The sequence below is a fragment of the Ambystoma mexicanum genome, chromosome 1p, assembly GCF_040938575.1.
Source record: "Ambystoma mexicanum isolate Mex_15411 chromosome 1p, UKY_AmexF1_1, whole genome shotgun sequence".
NCBI lineage: Eukaryota > Metazoa > Chordata > Amphibia > Caudata > Ambystomatidae > Ambystoma > Ambystoma mexicanum.
The window spans coordinates 636,562,425-636,584,497 of NC_090921.1; the positions used below are offsets into that span (position 1 = coordinate 636,562,425).

General features: G+C 45.1%; 1 protein-coding gene across 4 annotated transcripts in view; it reads right to left on the bottom strand.

Moving 5' to 3' along the window:
• The window catches only part of ELAVL1 (ELAV like RNA binding protein 1), a 288,733-nt gene that overhangs the window by 240,166 nt on the left and 26,494 nt on the right, over positions 1-22,073 (bottom strand). For 2 of the 4 annotated variants that reach the window (XM_069649667.1, XM_069649666.1), the window contains exon 2: positions 21,036-21,128. The exons of the other annotated variants lie outside the window; for them this stretch is intronic. The gene's annotated coding sequence lies outside the window, so the exon portion shown is untranslated. The remainder of the gene's footprint in view (positions 1-21,035; positions 21,129-22,073) is intronic. 4 annotated transcript variants of the gene reach the window in all.

The following is a 22,073-nucleotide window of genomic DNA, read 5'->3' on the forward strand; positions in this document are numbered from 1 at the left end:
GCGAATTAATCCCCCATTGAAGAATATGGCAACTTCAACCATACCCAAGTTCCACGCCGGCCATACTTAGTAGGCTTCCCCAGCACTACAGTTGGGAGTCTTTACATGAGATTCAGAATGGACTTGATACATACTAGCCATCAAACCAAAAGTATGAATGCTAATACTCCACATGCACCAGGATATGATATGGCATTTGTAACGCGCCTATACACAAGTGTTTCAAGGCGCGACGAGGCAGGGAGGGGGGAACAAGGGGAAGACAGACAACGATCCTACTAGGCCAGGTGTCATTCAGACCGCGCAAGTGCAGGGGTAGGGGGAAGGGAAAAGTGGAAAGGGAGGGGGGGGGGGGAGTGCAGTACAAGTAAGTAGAATAAGTAAATAAATAGGGCCAGCTGGTGGCAAGTGCAGACAAGTGCTGGGAAAGGGGGGGCTGTAGGGATACAGAGACAGTCCCTCAGTGCAGGGGTTGCCAGGGAGGCAGTGCAAGAGGAGAGTGGCTGGGCCCAGGACCGAGGTCGGTGAGAGTGGCCCAGTTGCAGATTCGGTGCAGATTCAGTCGAGAATTTAGCAGGGGCGAGGGAGAGAGAAAGCAGAAGCAAAGAGGAAGGTTTTGAGGTGCTTCCGGAACCGGAGATGGTTCTCCTCAAGTTTCAGGGAGGCAGGAAGGCTGTTCCAGAGGGAGGCCCCTGCCACGGCGAGAGATCGACCCCCAACTCGTTGCTTCGAGAAGCGGCTGACCCTGAGCGAGTTGGAGATGGATGAGCGAAGGGCTCGGGAAGGAAGATATTTAGGAAGAGAGAGTTGAAGGTATTTAGGCCCCAGAAGGCCTTGTGGACAATGCAGAGGGTTTTGAACTTAATCCTCGCAGCCACTGGGAGCCAGTGTAGAGATTTCAGTCCTGGAGAGATACGGTCCCTGTGCTTGAGGCCAAGGACAAGTCTCGCAGTTCTGTTCTGGATGAGTTGCAGGGGGCGGAGAGTGGAGGCAGGCAGATTAAGATAGGGGCTGTTACAGTAGTCCAGCTTCGAGAGAACCAGGGCTCGTGAGACAGTGAGCTTTTGGGGGAAGGAGAGGAAGGGAAGAATACCTCTGAGGAGGTGCAGCTGGTAGTGTGACTTCTTAGAGACGTCAGATATATGAAGAGAGAAGGAGAGTGTGGAGTCGAAGATGACCCCGAGGTTTTTTGCCTTGCAGGTAGGAGCAGGAGGAGGGCCAAGCGAGGCTGGCCAGAGAGCTACAGGGAAGGAGGGAGTGGGTGTGCCGATGAGTAGAATCTCAGTCTTACTAGCATTAAGGCAGAGGTCATTGGCGGCACACCATTCCTGGATGGCAGACAGTCAGAGATGAGGGAAGGAAAGTAGGAGGCCGAGGGTAGCCTGAAAATGAGCTGGGTGTCGTCCGCATAGCACTGAAAGTAGGGGCAGAGAGCGGCGATGCGGTGGGCAAGGAGTGCCAGATACTGGTTGAACAGCCAGGGAGAGAGATTAGATCCCTGGGGAACACCACAGGTGGAGAAAAAGATGTCAGAGAGGAAGGACCCAAGTTGCACCTGGGAGGGTCGATTGGAAAGGAAAGAGGTCAGCCACGCCAGAGCCTGACCAGTGATACCCAGGTCATCACGGAGACGGTTGAGCAGGATGGCATGGTTGACAGTGTCAAAGGCAGAAGAGAGATCGAGCAGAATGAGAACACACGGAGTGTTGGAGTCGAGGTTCAAGAGCAGGTCCTCACGGATGTTCAGGAGAGCAGTTTCCGTGCTTCTGGCCGCTCTGAAGCCAGATTGATGGTCATGGAGACTACCAACAGTTTCAGCATGGAGGTTAAGCTGGGAGATGGCCAGTTTCTCCAGGAGCTTGCCCAGGAAGGGAGTGATGGAGATTGGGCGATAGTTAGCCGGGCAGGAGGGGTCGGAGGAGGGTTTCTTAAGAAGAGGGTGCACAAGGGAGTGCTTGAGGGGGGATGGGAGAAGGAGTGGTTGCAAAAGTCAGCCAGGGCAGGAGCCAGGGAGTCGATGTGGTCCTTGATAGTTTTGGAGGAACAGGGGTGAACCTGTTTAGACAAGACTTTCATAGATCGGACTTGTCTGGAAACCTCGTCAGCAGAAAAAAGTGGAAAGGCAGAGAAGGAGGGAGGAGGGGTGGCTGCAGAAGGGCCAGAGGAAGAGCCGGGAAGAGAGGGAGGGAGGTGATAGGAGGAGAGTGAGGACAGGATGTCCTGAGTTTTTGAGATGAAGTGAGAGGCCAGTGCAGAGGGCCTGGGAGGGGACAGGAGAGGTAGAGACTGCAGCAGGGTTGGCAAGCTCCTTGCAGATTTTAAAGAGTTCAGCCGAGTTGCTGGATGCCGCAGAGATGCGGGCTTGGATAAGGGCTCTCTTTTTGGTGAGAACAGAGAGACGGTATTGCCTTTGGAGCAGGCGGCAGGCCAGTTTATCAGAGGATGAACATGAAGCACGCCAGGATAGTACCGAGTACCAATTTTGATTTGGTAATGTCATTAAAATGTTGCATGTAAAGCAATTTGGATAAAAGAGCTAAATAAATTATTATTACTCACCATGAGTATTATCCCTTGCTAAGGATAGAGGCACATGCATATTACGTGGGCCGTTTTAAATGCCTCTGATGCATCCCTTTTGTCTTGCAAGCTGGAGGGAGATCTAATGAGACTTCAAGAATAAAACAGACTATTGACTATCATGTCAATCTGGTCTAGAAACAAAAAAACAAAAAACACAAATGGCCCATTTACCTTAAGACCTCCATTTTATTTTTTAAAATACCCCTCCACCCAATACAATAAAAAGAACAAGCAGGAATGGTCAAACAAGTTTTTATTTGCTTGCAATCAGGAAAAACGAAGATCTCTCAGGTAAAGTAACAAAAACAAGACCATTATCGAATGGCCAGATAACAGTCTCCAAATCAGTTAGTTGACAAATTCAGTCAGTAACTGGCCTAGTCAACTAACAGTCTACCGAGCATCTCCATTTTTAGTTCAGAAGTGACATGATGTACTGCAGCAGCATTAAGAATTCCGTTTGTGTCAGAGATTGAAGAGTACCCATTTGTAAATTTAGTATCAGTAGAACTAAGTAAGTGGAGGCAAGTTTATAATGGAGAAAGTAGATCTTAATTAAATACTCTTGGTCCACAGTCCACCTGTCAGACACCACTGGAATTTAGTAACTTTGTAGCTTCACAAGCCTTTTGAGACTAGCAAATAAAAAAAAACACTAATGATAAGCATACTACATAATAAAACAAGCATTATATTAATATAGTAATAATCCTACTAAACATCCTCAAACTAATCTTTGGGCCATCAGTTTGAAATTGTAACCCACTAAGAGACTTCGTGAAATTGTACCGATTCATACCGGCCTGTAATCAAAGTCCACCTATCAATTACACATAAATTAACTCCATTACAAGCAGGTAGGTGAGAGGTACCCTCTCAAACTAACCAGTGCTGCCCAAAAAACACAAAGTGATCCACAGCCAATCTAAAAGTATGAGTGCACTCTAGTTTGTTTCTCGCGTTTGCTCCAAGCAGCAGTCATCCTGGTGATATTGAGGACAACATCCCCAAATGGGAAAATCATTGCAGAATTACCATTAGTTAATAGTCCTTCTCGTAATAAGATAATAACTCGTTCGGACCATAAGTAATTGTAACCAGGACAAATAAGAAAATGCACAAAAGTCTCAGACCTTACAAGTTGACTCAACCAAACAGTGCCATCTCGTCAGAATATTGAAGAGTGCCCAAGTTTCCGCTCTTTCCATAGCAAAGGCATCTCTCGTGGGGTTTCAAAATGTTCAAATGTTGTTAAAAAAAAATTATGATAATGAGCAATACATCTGCTACACAGGGGTCTGCCAAACTTCTAGCGTTTATGCATGCCAGCTTCCCAGCCAGTAGCACTTATTCCTTGCACATAGTTTTGGATCTAAAGGGTTAGATCCATCAACACTTATATGCTCCAATGTGGCCTAAAGCTTCAAGTTCCTCCATCAATTGCTTTTTAGAATGCGAGTAAAGTGACCTTCCATGTTACATCATCCAGGTTTGGACGCGATTCTTTTGACTACATATCTCGCAGGAGCATTAGCTGCCCTCCTTTACGGAGATGCCCAAAAATGCTTGCAATGACAATTTGGGAAGCCCTGTGGCAAACAGAGGAGCCATTTCCAGAATTGTGTTTCATGCATTCCACTTTTGGTGAGGTTTCCATCTAGCCCCCATACTTAAGCACCAAACGCTATCGAACTTCTGTATTTTGCAAGAAAGACAGTTTCATTGTTGAAATATCAAAATCACAATATTTGATTCTTAATAAACTGGTTGAGGATCATTAAACATTCCCATGGAATAAATGATAGCCTTCTGAAATACCAGCTTTGATGCAGAGTTTTAGTTGCCCTAAACCTCGAGTTACACAACTCCAGAAGTCTTCGGTGCTCAGAGAAGGGTTCTTCAAAAACCAATCAGAAAAGGTCACACCAAGAACAAGCAGAAGCTTACCAGAAAATGGGTGGATTTCATAGTGTTTAAGTGACTCCCATTCCCCCCAGCCAAAATAAAGGAAAATTATGAAACTTTAACATACCAACATTACAAATGTTGGAGACTTCTGCGCATTCCAATAGCAAAGGCATTGCTATTACTGGGAGCTGAAGGATTTAGCTCCTGCTTTTGCCTACGAGAGCTTGCAACAAACTGAGCCGCTGTATTCTTTTTAGGCTACCTGAAGCCTAATGCACATATGTGAGTGTCCAGGAATGCTAGGTTTCTACTGGTGCGGGGTTCTGAGAAGCTAACCAAGTTGCCTTGCGAAGACTTTTCCCACTACAGGCCAACCAAACAGTTCACTTGTTAACAAGGCCGAGTCTCAAAAGATCAAGTGTTTGATCAGAGTTAGTTGACTGTCAGGTTGAGCATTAAAGCGTTCACACCAGATTATTAAAAGGATACTATTTATTTTGGGGACACTAGTTCTTGTCAGAGCTACCATTCAGCAAAATACATACAAACAGTTGGGTAAGCCTAAATGGATTAAACTACACACCATAGTAAACTCAGCATATGCACTGTTAAAGTACTATGAGGAACCTGAGGAACCTAAGGACCTCGTCCACCTCTCCTTCCCCGAAAGCCTCTGCTCGAGTGGCCAGGGTAAGTCCATCGCTTTTGGATTCCCGACCTTGGAGGTGGATATGAGAGCGAGGATAACCTGGGTGGAGGAGATTTGGGGAGTGGGGATAGGACGTCCTTGGGTGAGGCGTGGTAATCATTGTACAATGCATATTCCAAAGCAGCGAAATGGGGTTTGGTTTGTATGACACTAGACTACACTCAAAGGGATTGTTTTGGCTGCCTAACATGTGCTAAAAGGACAAACTGGTGGCAGCAGTTACTTTTTCTTACGTAATTTGTATTAGCCCTACCGCGTTGGGCTACTAGCAGTGGCTAGTGAGCAAACAAGGGCGTGCCGTAAGGTTTTTCGTTTGTTCTTTGGCTTGCTTTCCCTTCAGCCTTCTTCTCGACCTGGCATGTCAGGAAAATCCTTTTATTGTCATGCACTGCCCGGGAAATGCCTGACTTTTCAAAGCCCATTGCAGGGCTTGGGTTCCCAGGAAATCGGTGGGGGCTGTCTGGTCCCAATCCACATACAGATTCCTGAATGCCCAGTGTGCATGCTTGCATGAATTCCCACCCCCCCACTCTCCCCTCGCCAACACCCACCCCCCCCCCACCCCAACCTCCTCCAGCTGTCCCAGATTAAACCACTGCTGGTGTGCATCCGTTTTTCATTTCTGTGCCAATTCCCTTCAACCTTAGACCTTTTGCTGGACTTGGGAAACTCAGTGAGTGGGACCTTTTTTCTCTCTCATGTTCCCCTCACCCCCCCCCCCACTACCCCACCCTCCCAGATTAGGATTTTCTCTCATCACGGTTTGAGTCTGACAAACTCCATAGGCATCTGCTTTTTGTATAGTGACACAAAGAACCCTCTGTGCAGTGTCACTGAGAAATCCTTTAGATTTCTCTTGCGGTTTAAATAAAATGGATCCTACTTGTCTTTCTACTTTGTGGGTCAAGCACACACCATCTTATATGGAGTGCTGGGGGGGGTTATCTAGTAGCCCCTTATCCTACTTTCTCATGTAACATTTTGTGTTACCCATACTACTACAGTACAGCACCCATGGGTGTCCATATTGTCAAAATGGCCCCAGTCTTCTTTTTTCACCATTTTCCGTTTGGGAGGTCTTTCTTGGCTTTTACTCTGTGCGTTGGAACAGGTTTGAGCACTTTGTGGGTTTTGCCTTTGGCAGGCTTCAGTCCTCAAGCCCGCCGCTGGCTCCAGCGTGTCTGTAAGGACAGGATGTGAGGGAGGGTCCAGAAACTCCTGTCCTTTGTATCTAGATGTGCCCGAACAAAACAAGTCCCGATTGACCTGCAAGGTATCCGCGAAGGACAACCACCCTGCTGCCTGATTGACAGCCTAGGCTGTGCATGAATGGGAAAACCTGCTTAAAAAGGAGGGTTTTGGGACTAGAGGCAGAGTCAATCACTGGAAGAAACATCCAAAGAAGAAATCGTGAAGAGAAGCCTGCTGCAACCTCCTGGACCTTGAATTCTCCGGTGAAGCCCTGCTGCTGTGCTGACCTTTTTCATATCGACAGAGAAGATCCGGACGGGACCACTTCTTCCCTTGGGTTAGTGGGACCAACTAACCCCGAGACGAACTCACTTTGACGCAATCCTGATTTGCTGTGCCTCTCTGTTGCTGCAGAAGCCCAATGCCAGGGGTCTAGTGTCCATAACTGAGTGCAATGTCTGCCGTGAACAAATCCGCCCAAAAGTTCCAGGAGCCTCCTAAGGACACACCAGAAGAAGGAAATCCCGATCCAGAGTCCAGGACTGAGGGAGCAAGGAAAGTCCAACCAGAGATAATCTATCTGCATCAGTGCTGTTTGCCTAACGCTGGAACCACAAGGTGCCGATGAATCGACGAGAGCCCTTAGCTGCCGAAGTTCTGCCCGGGTACTGCCGCAGGAACCCTCCAGACGTCGTCCTTCTTGTCCCCATGACTGAGGCTCAGGAACTAGGGTCTGTTTCGCTGTAGCAAGACTGAATCCAGCTGGACCACTTCCTTCAAACCATAGGCACTGTTGGGCTTGGGGTACTTAGTCGTGCTTTCTCACTTGATACAATCTTGCGAGTTGATTTCAAATCCCTTTCGCAGGCTGAGTGTGCCTACAGTGATTTTCTAAACCATCTGACTTTGTGAAAGACTTTTATTCAAGAAGTGCATCAGAACTATAAACTTTGTTCAATTGACTTTGGCTGTGCTGGCTCCCTAAAGGCACCTTTCTGAATCCATTGACTTAGGCATTGCTTGTCCTCAAATAGGATGGTCATTTGTTGAACACTGACTGCTGGGAAAAGCGTACCTAAATTTGACTGGAGGATTCAAACTGTCCTCACTTGATAAGCATGTATGTTCTAATCTTTCCATTTTTCCTTAACCCTTCCTTTCTGAAAAGTATATTTGTGTTATATATAAATGCAATGCTATCCTTGTTATTGAAGTCACTCCAGGGTGTAGGAGAAATGCATTAGCATATCCAAAGTGTTTTCACCAACTGATTTTGAAAAGTGATTTCAGAGTTTGCTTGAAACATTACAAACTTGAACCATTACAAACGTCAACTAAAACATGTGTAAATAAATATGTATAACTGAAACCTTGAGTGCAAGTGTTACTTGTATTGACTGATTTCATCTGTACAGCTCTAAAGCACACATTTACCCTCTCTTGAGATAGGCCTGGCTGCTCAGTCACACTATCAACTTGTGTAGTAGAGACCGACACCAAAAGGTGGGTTACCCCAATACCAAGCAGGTACGTCTTGTGTCGTCTCACAGTGCACCAATTCTTATCCAACAGCATGCATGGGGCAGATCTGGCCATTGGAGGGCCGAGTCTGATCACTCAGTTGACTTTGCAAGAAGGTGTGCTACAGCCAGTCCAGCAGATCAGAAGAGGATGCAAGTATCCTGTGCAGCTGTGAAGATACAGAAGGAAGATCCATGGACGAACCCTGGTGAAGCCGACAACCATCTCTTGCTGAAGTCCCAGTGCAGCCCAGTCGAGCAGTTGATCACAGAAGACCCTCGTCAGTGGTGCTTTGACCCTCTGGACTGGTGGGAACAACTGGTCCCGCCGTCTACTACTGTACACGCTAATTGTAAGTGTCCCTGGGCCATCCAGTGGCCTGACCAACTACAAAATTGGGCTACCGTGATAGGAGCAATGTGGTTCTGCCAGCTTGTCCTAATGAGGTAGTCTCTGCCCAACTTCAGCATTCCAAGGGACCCGAGATACAAGGCTACTTTTGATCAAGTCACCCATAACTGTCGCCAGAAACAGCTTTCCTGCATCCAGTCATGTACAGAGAGGAGGCTTGCACCCCAGTAAGCTGTATTCTTCAACTGGAACACGTTGCACCAGCATCTGTGGCCGACCGGGACTCCCTCAAACCTGCAACTCTGGGAACCAAGGTCCGGAAGAACCACCTCCGTCAACCCTCTGAAGACCTGTCAAGTCCAAAGAGAAACCCAAGTATGGGCAGGGAAGGGGGGGTGGGGAGGGCAAGGGTTAGAGTTACAGTTGTACTTGCTGTACCCCATCTCCCCTTTTAAAAGTTTACCTACCTTTTGAAATGTTTACATTAGTTTGGCTTTGCAATAACTTGTTTATGCAAGCACTCTGAATGTTGGTGGCCGTTTTATTCATTAGAATACTATCTTAGCTAACTTTCGGACCCATCTCCACATCCCCAGGAACCCTCTAAACGCCTCCCTGTGCCCCCCTCCCTCCTAACTTAAAACAGTTTGGCACAGTGAGTAGAAGTCTACGTCTGGGTTCCCCCAGGTAACTCAGGCTGACCAACCCCAAGCTCCTGGCAAACCTTTTTAAAAAAGGTAGCAAGCACCCCTCAAGAAAGAACATGGCATAACCTGGGGTGTTACAGGATTGTTCTGCACAAACTACAATGACAGTATGTAGGTTGTATAGTATTTGACTATTACTTGCTAATAGTCATTTTTCATGCATTTTCTAGGCCTATAATAAAAGTGTTACTTTTATAACTGGCCGTAATCCTTGGCGTTTCACTGTTTGGACTCATTATGGAACCCTGACCCCACTCACCTCAGATGTAGCCGTGACCTCTCTCCATGCTATCTTGATTGGTTTGGCTGAACTCAAGTTGCTCCCCGTCCACCAGGCCAGAGTATAGAAACCCCCAATGGTGATTCAGGTTCTCTTAATGCTTGCTCTCTTTCCTTCACAACTATTTGGTTACGCCTGCATCCGCAAGCAGGTTGGAAATAATTTGGCTTAAAAAGATAAGTTAAGGGACTTTTAGGTACGCGCGTCCTTACGCACACCAGTCCCACCCCTACACCATCATGCCCAGTTCCCTTCAATGTTCTCCCTTTGCCGAATAACGGTTGTGATCAAGCATATACTTTTACTGGAGATGGCTGGGATGTGTTGTGACGGGAGGGCAAGGTTCTGAATCACTGAATGTAGTTTTTCATTTCTCAGTCGTCTTGGGACTAGACTAAAAAGCCTTAAGGGTGGAGAAGATTGCATATTTGAGATTCAAGCAAATAAATTGCAATTCACCTCTTGGCTAAAACTAGCACCCTTCCTTTAACTTCTAAGAAAATTGATCCTAATGAGATTTCCCATGTACGGAGGCCGAGCAATCTCGTCCTTCATACTTAAGGGGTTAAGATGCATCTAGAGCATAATGCTTGAAGAATACAAGAGGTGTAGCCCAAGTAGCAGCCCTACCAATTTCCGTAATCGGAACGTGCCTTATAAAGGCTACTGATGTGCCTTGGCTCTTGTGGAATGAGCCCAAAGTCTGTGCGGAGCCAGAAGCCCCGCCACATGGTAAGCCTATGCAATACACGAGACAACCCACATGACAATGGAAGCTTTTGCAGCATTACCAAGCAAAAACCACCATATGCGACAAAGTTGTTTTTTTCTGAACGATTTGGTCCTTTCAGAACAAAGATGTGGAGTCCTTGACACGTCCAGATTATGCAAGGCCTCTTCGGTCGGTCAAGAATGTGGTCTGGGAAGGGAAAATTGTAAACTAAATCTCTTGGTTCAGATGAAATTCTGACACCACATGGGGTAAGGAAGGCACTGTGCAAAGGACAACCTTCTCTCTATGAAATATCAGAGACTGTTCAATTAATGACAGTGCCTGAATCTCGCCTAATCTTGACGCTGATGTAATGGCCAAAAGCGGTCTACCACGTTAGGAGGTCCATATCGCAAGAGGCCATAGGTTCAAATGGTTCGCGCATTAAATGCTGACGGAACCAAGTGAAGATCCTACTGGATGTGGAGGATTACAAATAAGTGCATACAACCAGAGAAGGCTCTCAAAACACCTCCATTTGAATTGCTGGATAACAAAAAAAAGATTTCTCTTCTCTATACAAATGGGAACCTATTGCCGACAAATAGTGTACTTTCACTCCTGTTGATGCCAAAAAGGATCTAACGGATAGGACATCGTCGAGCGATGCTTTCAATGGGTTTAAACCTCAACCATTAGCTTCAATATTGTCTCCTTGTGGATGCCTTCCTGGAAGCTGTCAGGATATTTAGATTGTTCAGATAAAAAATGTAAATGAGCAAAGGTCAGTTCTTCCAGAATCAAGCCTTCAAGTTCAGTAATTGACGGGAGGGGTGAAGCACCTGCCCCTTGTCAGAAGATCTTCCGATACCAGTAGATCTACACTTGCTAAATCCAGCAGATCCACAAACGAAATCTGCCAAAACAGAACTACAAGGATCATTGTAGGATTACAAGTGGTTTTGAACCTCATTAGTGTCGTGTGGTAGCGGAGAAAATGCATACTTTACTGCTCCAGCTGTAGAATGTCTCCCAAAGAGTGACGTCCCAGTCCCTTTGATGCAAATAGAGAGCAGAGGGAATTGTACTGGGTTGCAAACAAAACAAGTCCATCGCTGGAGAACCCCACTTCTGGAATAATAGCATATTTGCAACAAATGCCTTTAGTTCCCATACGTGCAGAGCAGACTCCACAATCTGCTCTGTTCGTCTGCTAAGGCGCATTTCTTTCCCTCTAGATTGGATGTCAGAAAAAGAGGTTTTCCATGGCTCAATACCATATATGTTCTGCCAGAATACAGAGAAAGTCCACCTTTGCCTCTTTACATAACACAGCAGTGGTTTGTCTGAAACAGTTACCACTTTTCCCTGAAGTGATGTAGAAATTACTTTAGAGCATAATTAATTGCTTTTAGCTCAGAAATGTTTGTGTGGTCCTTTCTCTTTGAGCAAAGGCAGAGCGCAGTCAAATCCTGACAAACAGCACCTCCCACCCGTATTCTGAAGAGTGTCGTTACTACAACTTGATGAGCAATGGGCGGGCGTTAAAATGGAAACCCCATCAATAATTTATTCCACCAAAACAGGGATTCCTGAATGTGAGTCGGTAATGAAATCTCCATGCTCTGCAGATCCAGTAGTTGGTTCCAACTGCTGGCATGATGTTATTGAATGATTCCTATCCAAAGTCTTACATAGGGGCTAGATGGATGGAAGATGCCATCAGTCTCTTTGGTACCACCAGGCCGACACTGCTCAACGAGCCATGAAAATGGAGATTACTTGTTGTATTGCCTAAACCCTGTCCAAGGTTGGGTGGGTCGGTTTCCGGGGGAGGGGGACCTTTTCTCCAAGTAGTATCCATCACTGCTGCAATAAAATGAATCCCCTGGGATGGGATTTATTTTGATTTGGCCACAATTATCAAAAATCCTAGCTCGAGAAGTGCGTGCATGTTAACTGCACCATCTGCAAAACTTCTTCCAGAGATTGGGACTTTATCAGCAAATCATCTAGGTATGGGTAGAGATGTACCTTTTCAACCGCAGGTGGCCTGCCACTGCGACAAAAACTGAAGACTTTGGGATCCGAATTTGTTCCAAATGGAAGACATGTGTACTGGTAATGTACTTTTCCTATAGTAAACCTCCTGAGGTACCGACGGTGCTCCTTTAATGTGAGTATATGAAAGACACACGTCTTGAAGATCTAAACATTCCATCCAGTCATTGGAGTGCCACAAGAATCCGAGTTAATGCTACTATGTGAAATGTCTCCACTAGGATGACTTGGTTCAGTTCTAAAAAGACTTCTATTGGTCTTATTCCACCATTCTTTTTAGGAATGATACAATACTGGTAGTAAAATCCCAGGCCCATTTCTTTTTCTGGAACCAATTCTATCGGCCCCAAAAGTTCTTAAATCTTCAAGAAGCTCCGGAGAGGATTTGAGCGTTGGCGGGGACCATGGTGGTGTAACAGGAAGGGCCAGAGGGTAACCCAGACAAACAATGGTTCATGCATCCCCAAGTGGAAGTAGCCTGTGCTGCATATCTTGAAGCTCTAACTCTTGTATTAACCTTCGGTCTGCATCTTCTTTTATTCAAAGCAGAGTAATAAGGCCTTGTCGTAGAAAAGGAGGCATTAGTACTACTAATGACCTGACATTTTGATGGCAAGGTTCTCACCAAAGTAGAACTTAAAAAATGTAGGTGCCGCTGTGAAGATGGAGCTCTCAACTCAGGCCTGGACATAGTTTAGGAGGCCACCCTAGTTATAGTCAACAAGTGAACTCTTGGAGTTTAGGCAAATCATTCAAGTAAGCGTGGAAAGTAAGGCTAAGTCTCAGGAGAGGCGAGTGGGGTCAAGGGTCCACACAGTGAAATACACAATTACACTTAAACAGTCAAGTATAAAAAATACCATATATTTATTATAGGTCCACAAGAACAAAAAGCAAGCAGGTAATATCACACAACACTCTAAATATAAAGCCTATACAGTCACAGTTATTTAATAAAAACGCATACAAGTTCCCCATATACCTGAAAGGAAAGGCAAGTAGTTGGGCAATTCTATTAACAGTCCACAGGCATGGAAGCCCTTTATGTGCCCAACCCCAAGTTGGGGTAAAAATTAGGAAATGTTCCTCGTGTGAAAATTGTTCCAAAAATCTTTCAAATGATTTACAGTCAAGTTACTTTTCCTAGCTTCTAGAGCAGCTTTTGCAACAAATGTGTTCAAAGCAATGGAATTAAATATAAATCAAAGTTCTTCACAAACTTCATAATGGAGGAGATGGGGGCACCAGTAACTCAAGACTGCTCACCGCCCTTACTCTGATTTTTCCCAAAGGACTTGGCAAGTCAAATGGGGGAGGTAGGTTCTCACCACTCGATCCAGTAGAAGATGCCCAAGAGTTGCGGGAGCAAGCAATGTTCTGGTCGGGTCCAGAAGCTGAATGCAACCCTTTCCAGTGGAAAATTGCACCAGGCACTGATGCAGGATTCTTCAGGATACTACCGGAAGGAGGATGGCCGGTTCCAGTGACAGTCTCCACACACAGGCTAAAGGAGGTGTCTCAGTAGTCCCAAACAAAGGAAGCCTCCCAGAACAGGAGGGGTCTAAGCGGAGACTTGTAGGAATAGCTGGATACCACCAAGGCCAAAACGCGCAACACTTCTAGCACAGTAGCCAAAATCGGAGCTTGCCAGTCAACTGGGTGGTCCAGGGACCCTTCCAAACGCTCCAGGATCGTGAGAAGGAGTCAAGACTAGTTGGTCCCACCAGTCCAAAGGGTTGAAGCATTCAACTTCGGGTCTTCCGTCATCTGCACAGCTACACAAGACTCTTGGTTCCTCTTCTGATCTGCTGGAATGGCTGTAGGACGCCTGTTATCCCAACTTCAGGAGAGTGATCAAACCCAGTCCTCATAAGAATATCTTCCCAACACATGCACGCCCACAGTGGTCCGAATCAAGGATCACTGTAGGGTTGACTAATGCATGCACACTAGACATATGGCACCAGTATGTGGATTGGACCAGACAGTCCCGACTTCCTGAGCCTATACATACATTGCATGCACTAGCACGAGATAACATTCGCTTTCCCATGCACATGCATGACCATTAAAATAATTCCCCAACCTGAGCGGGCAGGAAGATGACCAAAGAACAAAATGGCCAAAGAACAAGAGTAAAACCTTGAGGTACGGCCATTTTAGGACGTTAGCCACAGTTCATAGCCAAACACAGTAACCGTGAACAAGCCAACTAAGAATATATCAAAAATGATATTAATGTAACTACTGTCATCACCTTGTCTTTAGGCACATTTTACAATTAACCAAAAATTCCTTTGGTGGAAGTCTAGGGTTATAAAAAATAATATACCCATTGCACTGCACACAATGGAAAAGATACCCAAGCATTTCAAAAGACAAAAACGGAAACTGTTTCTCCTTCACAAATTAGTAAAAAAAAAAGCGGCCAGTGAAGTGCAGATGAATATTCAGGGGGCGAGGGGGACACGGGTCGATAGAAGATGGAGGCAAAGTTGCCTAAAAAAGAAATCTTTCCCCCAACAGTCATCACTCTTGCCTCACATTTTAGAAAACCCCCGTCAGTTGCCAGATCTTTTCTCACTAACAGGAAAGACTTGCACCTTCTCTTGAATCTACTGGTGCAAAGGAATAAGACAAATATGCAGGTCTACGCATGCAGACTGGCCCAGTCATAGCCCTTGCTGTGGTGTCAGCCACTGTTGTATACCAGCCTCTCTCCCTTCGGAGACCCAGAAGGTGAACTCGTCTGCACTTCTTGTCAGAGAAATTCTGCAAAGAAATCTAAAATACTCAACTTAACCGAATATACTGTAGCCGCATTGATCAGTCTCAGTTGTGGTGAAGCATTAGCATAGGACCTTTTTCCCCCACTGTGACAACCAGCATTTGTGGTGCTGGCCCTTTGCCTTTTGATCCTAAGGCTGTGGACACCACTGAAGACCGAGTCAGTAAATTCACCATTAGTACAAATGGTTCTTCCTTTGGTACCTTATAGTTGGCGTCCAATACTTTGGTAACATGCAAGTCTGAGGGGGCTTATCCCAATGACTTCATGCTTGTTCAAATACAGACTATCCCATCAGTAATAACGACTTTGCTGTAAGGCAATTTTCTAAACGCATGAAGTCTCTGGTTTGGTTTGTCCTTTGGCACAATCTCGAGAGCCTGCATGACCTTTGCCAAAATCTTGTGAAATAATGATGGTGAAATAGATAAGGTTTTTGCTCTGAATCAGTGTCCGTCGCTCATCACTTTCTGCTTCTTGTTCAGGGGAGCAGCTCCCCCGCCCCCTCAGCAGCGATTACCAGTAATAGTGGAGTTTCAGTAGAAACCAACTTTTGTGGGACCACCCGGGGGGGGGGGGGCATTTTACCCTTCATCCACTGTGCAAACACCTCTAGGAAAGGTTCAGACAGCATGGTCTCAAGTACCATGGCTGCAATGTCCTTTACGAATTTGTAGAGTTCACTTTGATCGTCCTCTGTTCTCATAGGCGATGTGGAAGAATATACTTTATCCGGCTGGTGTACATTGCATTGGAGGGGTTATAAGCATCACATACCAATGTCTCAGTACCTGAATATTTATCAATACCAATTGTGGAGTAGGCTGATCAGTTTAGCCAGTATTTCCAGAGATTGAGAAAACTGGGGCAAAATCTCCCAAACCGTTCCTCTGGTGGTACTGTAAAGAATTTTGATGGATCAAATTCATCAGAAACAGAAATGAGCTATGGCAGGACGCTGTTGAGCAGCCAAGGTAAGGGCCGCTAGCTCCGATGCTCTGAGGACTGGCACCGCAATTAGTGGCAGTTGCACCAGTCAATCGCTTGTACTGGCAGTTTCCAAGGGGATAGAGGAAGTGGATGGTGAGCGGCATCCTGTACCAAAACCCAGGCCAGGCTCGGCTACCGCAGTGCCGAGTTTGCAGCGACATCCTGTGGCGGCCTGTGAGACAAGGAAGGCCAGTGACCTGTGGGCCGATGGAGCAATACAACCGCACTGTGTCAAACGGTGAGTCCTAGCAGGTAAAGGTCAGAAGTGGGGAGAGGCGACAAGCCGAAGAGCTGCACAGCAGTGAAGGCCACATTAGGGCTGCAGGGGCACATGCGGTCTCGGCTGCAGTTTGAATACACAACAATCAACGGCCGCGGCCTGCGGCGGGGAAATGCCGCATCCTGGCTCTGTGGGAGGCTAAAGTGTAGTCAGAGAGCACTGTGGCTAGCTGTGGGTGCGGCAAGGCATGCTGTGGGAGTCCGGCTTGCACTGGGTTGGTCTACTGTGGGGATGCCGGCTTCTTAAGACTGCACCAGAGACCGATTTGTAACGCCTCCACTGGTGTGAAGAGACTGAGGGCCCCCGTTTGACGCTGTCATTTCAGTGCAATTCTGAGCCGACCCTGGATCTGCATAATAATCACTGTGGTGGGGACATGTGTGGATAGTGTGCATCACATCAGTGTACACCTGGAGCCCCAGCATACAGAGTAAGTAAGAAGTTTAGCAGAAAACAGGAGTCCGCGTAGTCGGACCAAGGTGGAGGGGAGGGTGTGGGCCCCCCCCCCTGCACTTCACCCCCTTGCACTTCACCCACACATTCCTGCATAGTCGGGTGGGGTCTGAAGGCCGACAATATGGAGATGTTCCCAAGTCAACGCCCCCTCCCCCCAGCATGCTGAGATCTTCTGCCACAGCACCCTGCGGCGGCCCTGCCAGACCCTGCGCCAAACTGAAATGCAGCAAATGCTCGAAACTATGCAGAAGGGGTTTGCAGCGGTCTATGAAAAATGTGATGACGTCATCAATGTCACCACTATAAGTATGCAGCTGGCAAAGGAGGTGCAACAAACAAATGAGGTGGAGGAGAGAATTGGCACAACCAAGGACAATGTGCACGAACTGCAAACCACAGTTGCCACATTAGAGATTAATTAAATGAGCTGGAATGTCTAGGGCCTGGGAAACTGTTCTGTAAAAACCCACTGGAGTTTTTTTTGGCCCCCCCCAGTCCCGATTTCTTTATGTTTTTAATCTCCCCGCCCACTATTTTTAAAATGTGATTTTTCAGTAAATAAAATCTGTTGATGGCTACCCGGGGAAACTATACCAAAACTAGGAACATTGATTTTGTGCACATTAACAAATGCAACAATGTATTTTTCCTCCAATAAACTCACGCCACCACCAGTGTAGCGGCCCAGTGGAGCAGGAAATGGGTACTACACTTCCTACTCCGCTCAGTCCCCGGGGGGGGGGGGGGGGGGGGGTCCGGACCTTCATTCATAAATCACTTCACGGGAAGTGAGCACACACGGACCCGGAGTGCCAATATATGTAATAGTACATAGTGTCCTTGAGGAAGTCGAGCTGCTGCTCGTCAATACATATGGGCCTCATGTAGACTCCCCCAAATTTTATGCAAAAGTGGCATCCATCAGATATACATACCTGGCGCTGCCCATCCTCTGGGGTAGACATGAATACCATATTAGACCAGTGTATGGTTTGGACTGGCACGGCCGCTAGGCACTCCTCCCCTACCCCCCGTCAGGGCAGTGCATTGCCTGCTGGACCAGATGGATAGGTTGACTATGCGGGGCGTGTGGCGCATACTCCACCCGCAGTCACATGACTACACCCTTTACTCCCCAGCACATGACGTGGCCTCACATAGAATCTTACTGATCTCACAGCCTCTAGTAGGAAGTGGTGTCCACAGATATCCTACCGTGCACACTTGGACCATTCCCCCTGCTATGCAAGAATTGATGTAGTAACCCTGTGGGAGACTACACAACACGTCGTCTTGGTATTAGGTAACCCACCTTTTGGTATAGGCCTGTACTACACAAGTTGGTAGCGTGACTGGGCAGCTAGGCTAATCTCAAGAGGGGTAAATGTGAGCTGTAGCAATGAAATCCGCAAATACAAGTGGCCAAGTAACACTTCTACTCAAGGTTTTAGTTATAAATATTTAACAGCAATATTTAAATAAGCTTTCTTTAAAAAAGGGCAATATATGTAACAATCAAAAATACTTTAAAATACTTTTCCAGAATCAACACAAAGCTAGTATACACAAAGACGCTTTACACAATTCTTACACCCTGAGGTGACTTCACTAACTAGGACAGTAATGGCATTTATATATCATTAGTAAACTTTGTAGATTCTGAGGTCAGTAGAAAGGAAAGGAAAAGGGTTAAACAGGCTCTCAGAGCATGTGAGCACTCAAATCATCCAATGAAGTATAGACAAAAACCCTTTCCCAGCAATAATAGTTTAAAACCAAGTTATCACCCCCAGCACTCCACATAACATGGTGTGTGCTAGACCTACAAAGTGAAAGGGTAAAGTCAATTTCACTTTACTATTCTTGGGAACAGTAGTTCAACCAAGAAAAGGAATTTAAACCTTATGAGAAATCTAAAGGATTTATCTGTGACACTGTACTTAAGGTGCTGTGTGTCCCCATATAACAAGTATATGAGTTTGTCAGAGGTTCCAAAAACAAGGCATAAAATAAGCAATGTTGCATAGCAATTTGCTATGCATTTCTCTAGGTTTGCTCATTAATTTGACACTTTCGTAGCTAAGCTGGCTATTTAAGTCACCCTATTCAGGAAAAGCAGAGGTCACGCTGCATCTCTCTTGCCTTCAGGGCTCTCTCCACCCCCTTTTCTCTGTTTGCTGCAAGTTCAAAGGAGCTAATAGGGAGAGAGTGCAGCAGTAATACTCGCCCCCACCTTTAAGTGCCAAAGGTCTGTGTGGCAGTGCTAGGCTAGATTTTCTTTCAAATAATTTCAAACCAGAAGTAATCGTGATAATACTTTTATTAAGCTTACTATAGCCAGTCTGGCAAAGAATATGCATCAACTTTTTTTGTTTTTGTTGTAATGAGACCGTCATGCGATTCCATTCCTAAAAATTTAAGTTGTCACATAATGCATAATTGCAGTATCGCTACTGCATTCTCAATTTTTCAGTAAAGTTTTGGTTAGTGTATATAAATCTCAGTGACAACTGTATTTCATTTTGTTGGGGAAGATGCAGCATATTGACGAGTGAACACTTTTGAAAATGTACATGATCACAAGGCCAAATAGGTTTGATGGCAAACCTAGTTCTTTAACCTGCTGGGTGAATACATCTGTGCAACTGGTGCTCACCGCATGACCTGATCCCATACTCCTTGACTTTGTTACTCATCTCCCGTTTGCTTTATATTAACTACCCTGAAAGTGAGATGGCTGCAAACTACAGCGGAGCACCTAGTTTGGCCAGTTAATTGCCTGCTACGCCATCCACTTTGCTTAGCCTCTTACATAATTCCAGCAGTCTGTACCTGTACAGATCTACTGCACAACCATAAACAGTTCCATAGCTCGCTTTGATCAGTGATTTCATTCTGTTTTAGCATCTGTGGGAGAAAATTGGCAAACTGTTTTCAGAGCCTTTCTCATATCTATTTATTTATGTCTATTCAGGCAGCTGATCCTTTACATTTTACAGACACTCATCCAAGGCTTGTAAAGTCTTTTTGTCGATTAGATTTTATGAAGAGCGAGTACCATTTGCAGAGGATGTTTGAAACTTTAACATTTACTCTGTTACCAGTAAATGTCCAATACAAGTTGTGCACAGCTGGCCTTTGAGTGGCAGCAGTGAGCCAAACATAAAGCGGGTTATGGCGACATGCACCATTTTACAGAAATTGCATTTAAATCAGTTTTCATGGTGGGTCGAATGCATTTATTTCTTTTAAGTTGACTAAGTCACTCAAACTACAGGTTTAGTGGAATTTGAAAATCATTTAAGGCCCGCCTCATCTCACCAATGTCGAACTTCAGCGGTACACAAAACTGCTGTATTTTTGCAAATTTTATGTTTTGGGTACAAATACCTTTTGGTAACATTACAAATGAGTACAACATTGCTAATCAAATGGGGTTATTTGCTAATACAGAACTTTTAAATTAGCAAACTCTGCTAATCAATTTCTGAAAACTAATTTATGCCTTGGAACCACAATCCAAATCAGGCCAAAATACATGAGAGAAAGGGCTCACTCACTGCAGGGTTAAAATTAAAAGAAGTCCAGCAAAAGAGCTTATTTTTTCGAATGCTAATGGTGTCATCTTGATTTAGTAAGCATGCACTCCAGAGTTGCAATAGGTCTGATCATTACTTTTAAACTGTTATTTTGTATGAATGATGGGATAACTAACCAAGGTTGGATTTTTAAGATACACCAAAGGGACAAATTGAGATGAGTATAGCACTGCTCAGCTTTATCCTTCCATTGACACTGAACCATGAGGTTATCTTTAGGTGGTCTTGTTTTATGAGTAGCTGTGCTGCATGGTTGTGGTGAAAGTTTAGGGAGAGCCAGGCTTAAGTTTCCCCAAACCCCGCTCGTTAAAATAATATTCCATTGATGCTCCAAACAAACATGGATAATGCAAGTAGTATACGTGTTGTCGATTGAAGTAAACTATAACATGTACATTCTGGGTGTACTTTGTTACTGGACATTCCATAGTTATGTTAGCAAGTAGAATCTTACAAGAAATGACAATACAGTTCATTCTATCAATCTGCCATGTTAACTCAAATAAGAGAAATCACCAAGACAAGTATGTGGGGGTGGGACAGAAAGACAGAAGCAGCTTATTTCTGCAAGCAACCGAGAACAAGAATCTAAATCATATGCAGCCTCATTTGTCAGGCAGTCAGTACTTTGGGTCTTGAACACATGTAGCATTACATGAAAGCATCTTGGTGTTCCCCAAGGTTTGAATAATACACTGCATAGCTCTGCAGGCCAAGTGCTAAATTACCATCAACCAAACACTTCTTGCCAAACGACAGATAGTACTTTTGCCTGAATATGTAGGAGCTTTATTTCTTTATTTTTTTACATGCAGGAGAGGCTAGCGTGGGAGTGAGACATTTCCTTTTCAAAAGGGCAATAACGGTTTCAATGTAAAATATTCAATGTTTTGGATTACCTTATTTAAATGTTCTAGGAAGGGTGGAGCCTGCTTTGAGCGGGGCTAGTTTGTTCTAGTGGTGCCGAAGCCTCTTGTATTGTGTGGTCGAGTCTACAAAAAAAATATATATATAGTGTTACCATTTACATGAAGGTAACTCCAAGGATGAGAAGAAAACTTGCAACATTAAAATCAGTACTTAATTCAAATAAGTACATAATATTGTTAGGATGGATTTCTAGAATCTGGCCAGGCGGACAGATTTTTTTGAGCAACCCTAGTTATAGTGAACTGGGTAACAGAGGTTAGCCAAAGAGCAGTCAAGGCTATTTTCAGAAGAGAACGAGTGGGGCCAGAAATCCCCAATGAGTCCAACCAATAATTCAATTTAGTCAGCAAGTACAAAATGATTATAGGCCCAAATACACACTAAGGAATTAAACAAGCAGGTGATAATATTACACAACACTCACTTAAAAACATACAGTCTCCATAGGTTCTTATGAATGTTAAAAATCAGCACAGATCGAGTCTTCCATAAGCAGGATTTCTGAACACTCATCAGTCTCGTTTCAACTTCTTATGTAATATAATTGCCTAAGAAAATTCCAAAATGACTGCTGGAGGAAGGGAGCTGCTTTACAGAAATGTCTGCAAGCGGGTGTGCTCATCAGATCCCTTATACCCAATAAAAGGCATGCCCATCCTATCTTGCAGTTGGTGTGTGCAGCGCCACAGGTTGGACAGTCTCTTGCCGTTTCCACCAACTCAACGGTACTTGTTTTTTTGTATTTATTTGGAAAGGGTTAAGGCTGAATCATGATTTGCTCCAAAACCTGTGACCAAACAGATTGTTGAATTATAAAGAATTATAAAAGTCTGAGCCACCTGTCTGGAATGTGGTCCTAAAACATTTGGGTTACCCATGGATTTCAGTCAGAGGCACCGAACCAGCCAAACTACTGTAGAAAGTATGAGCATTCTTTAAATTTACATTATGCCAAATTAGTTGCAGAAAACGTGTTCCTATCTGGCCACTCACTACCCAGATTTAAA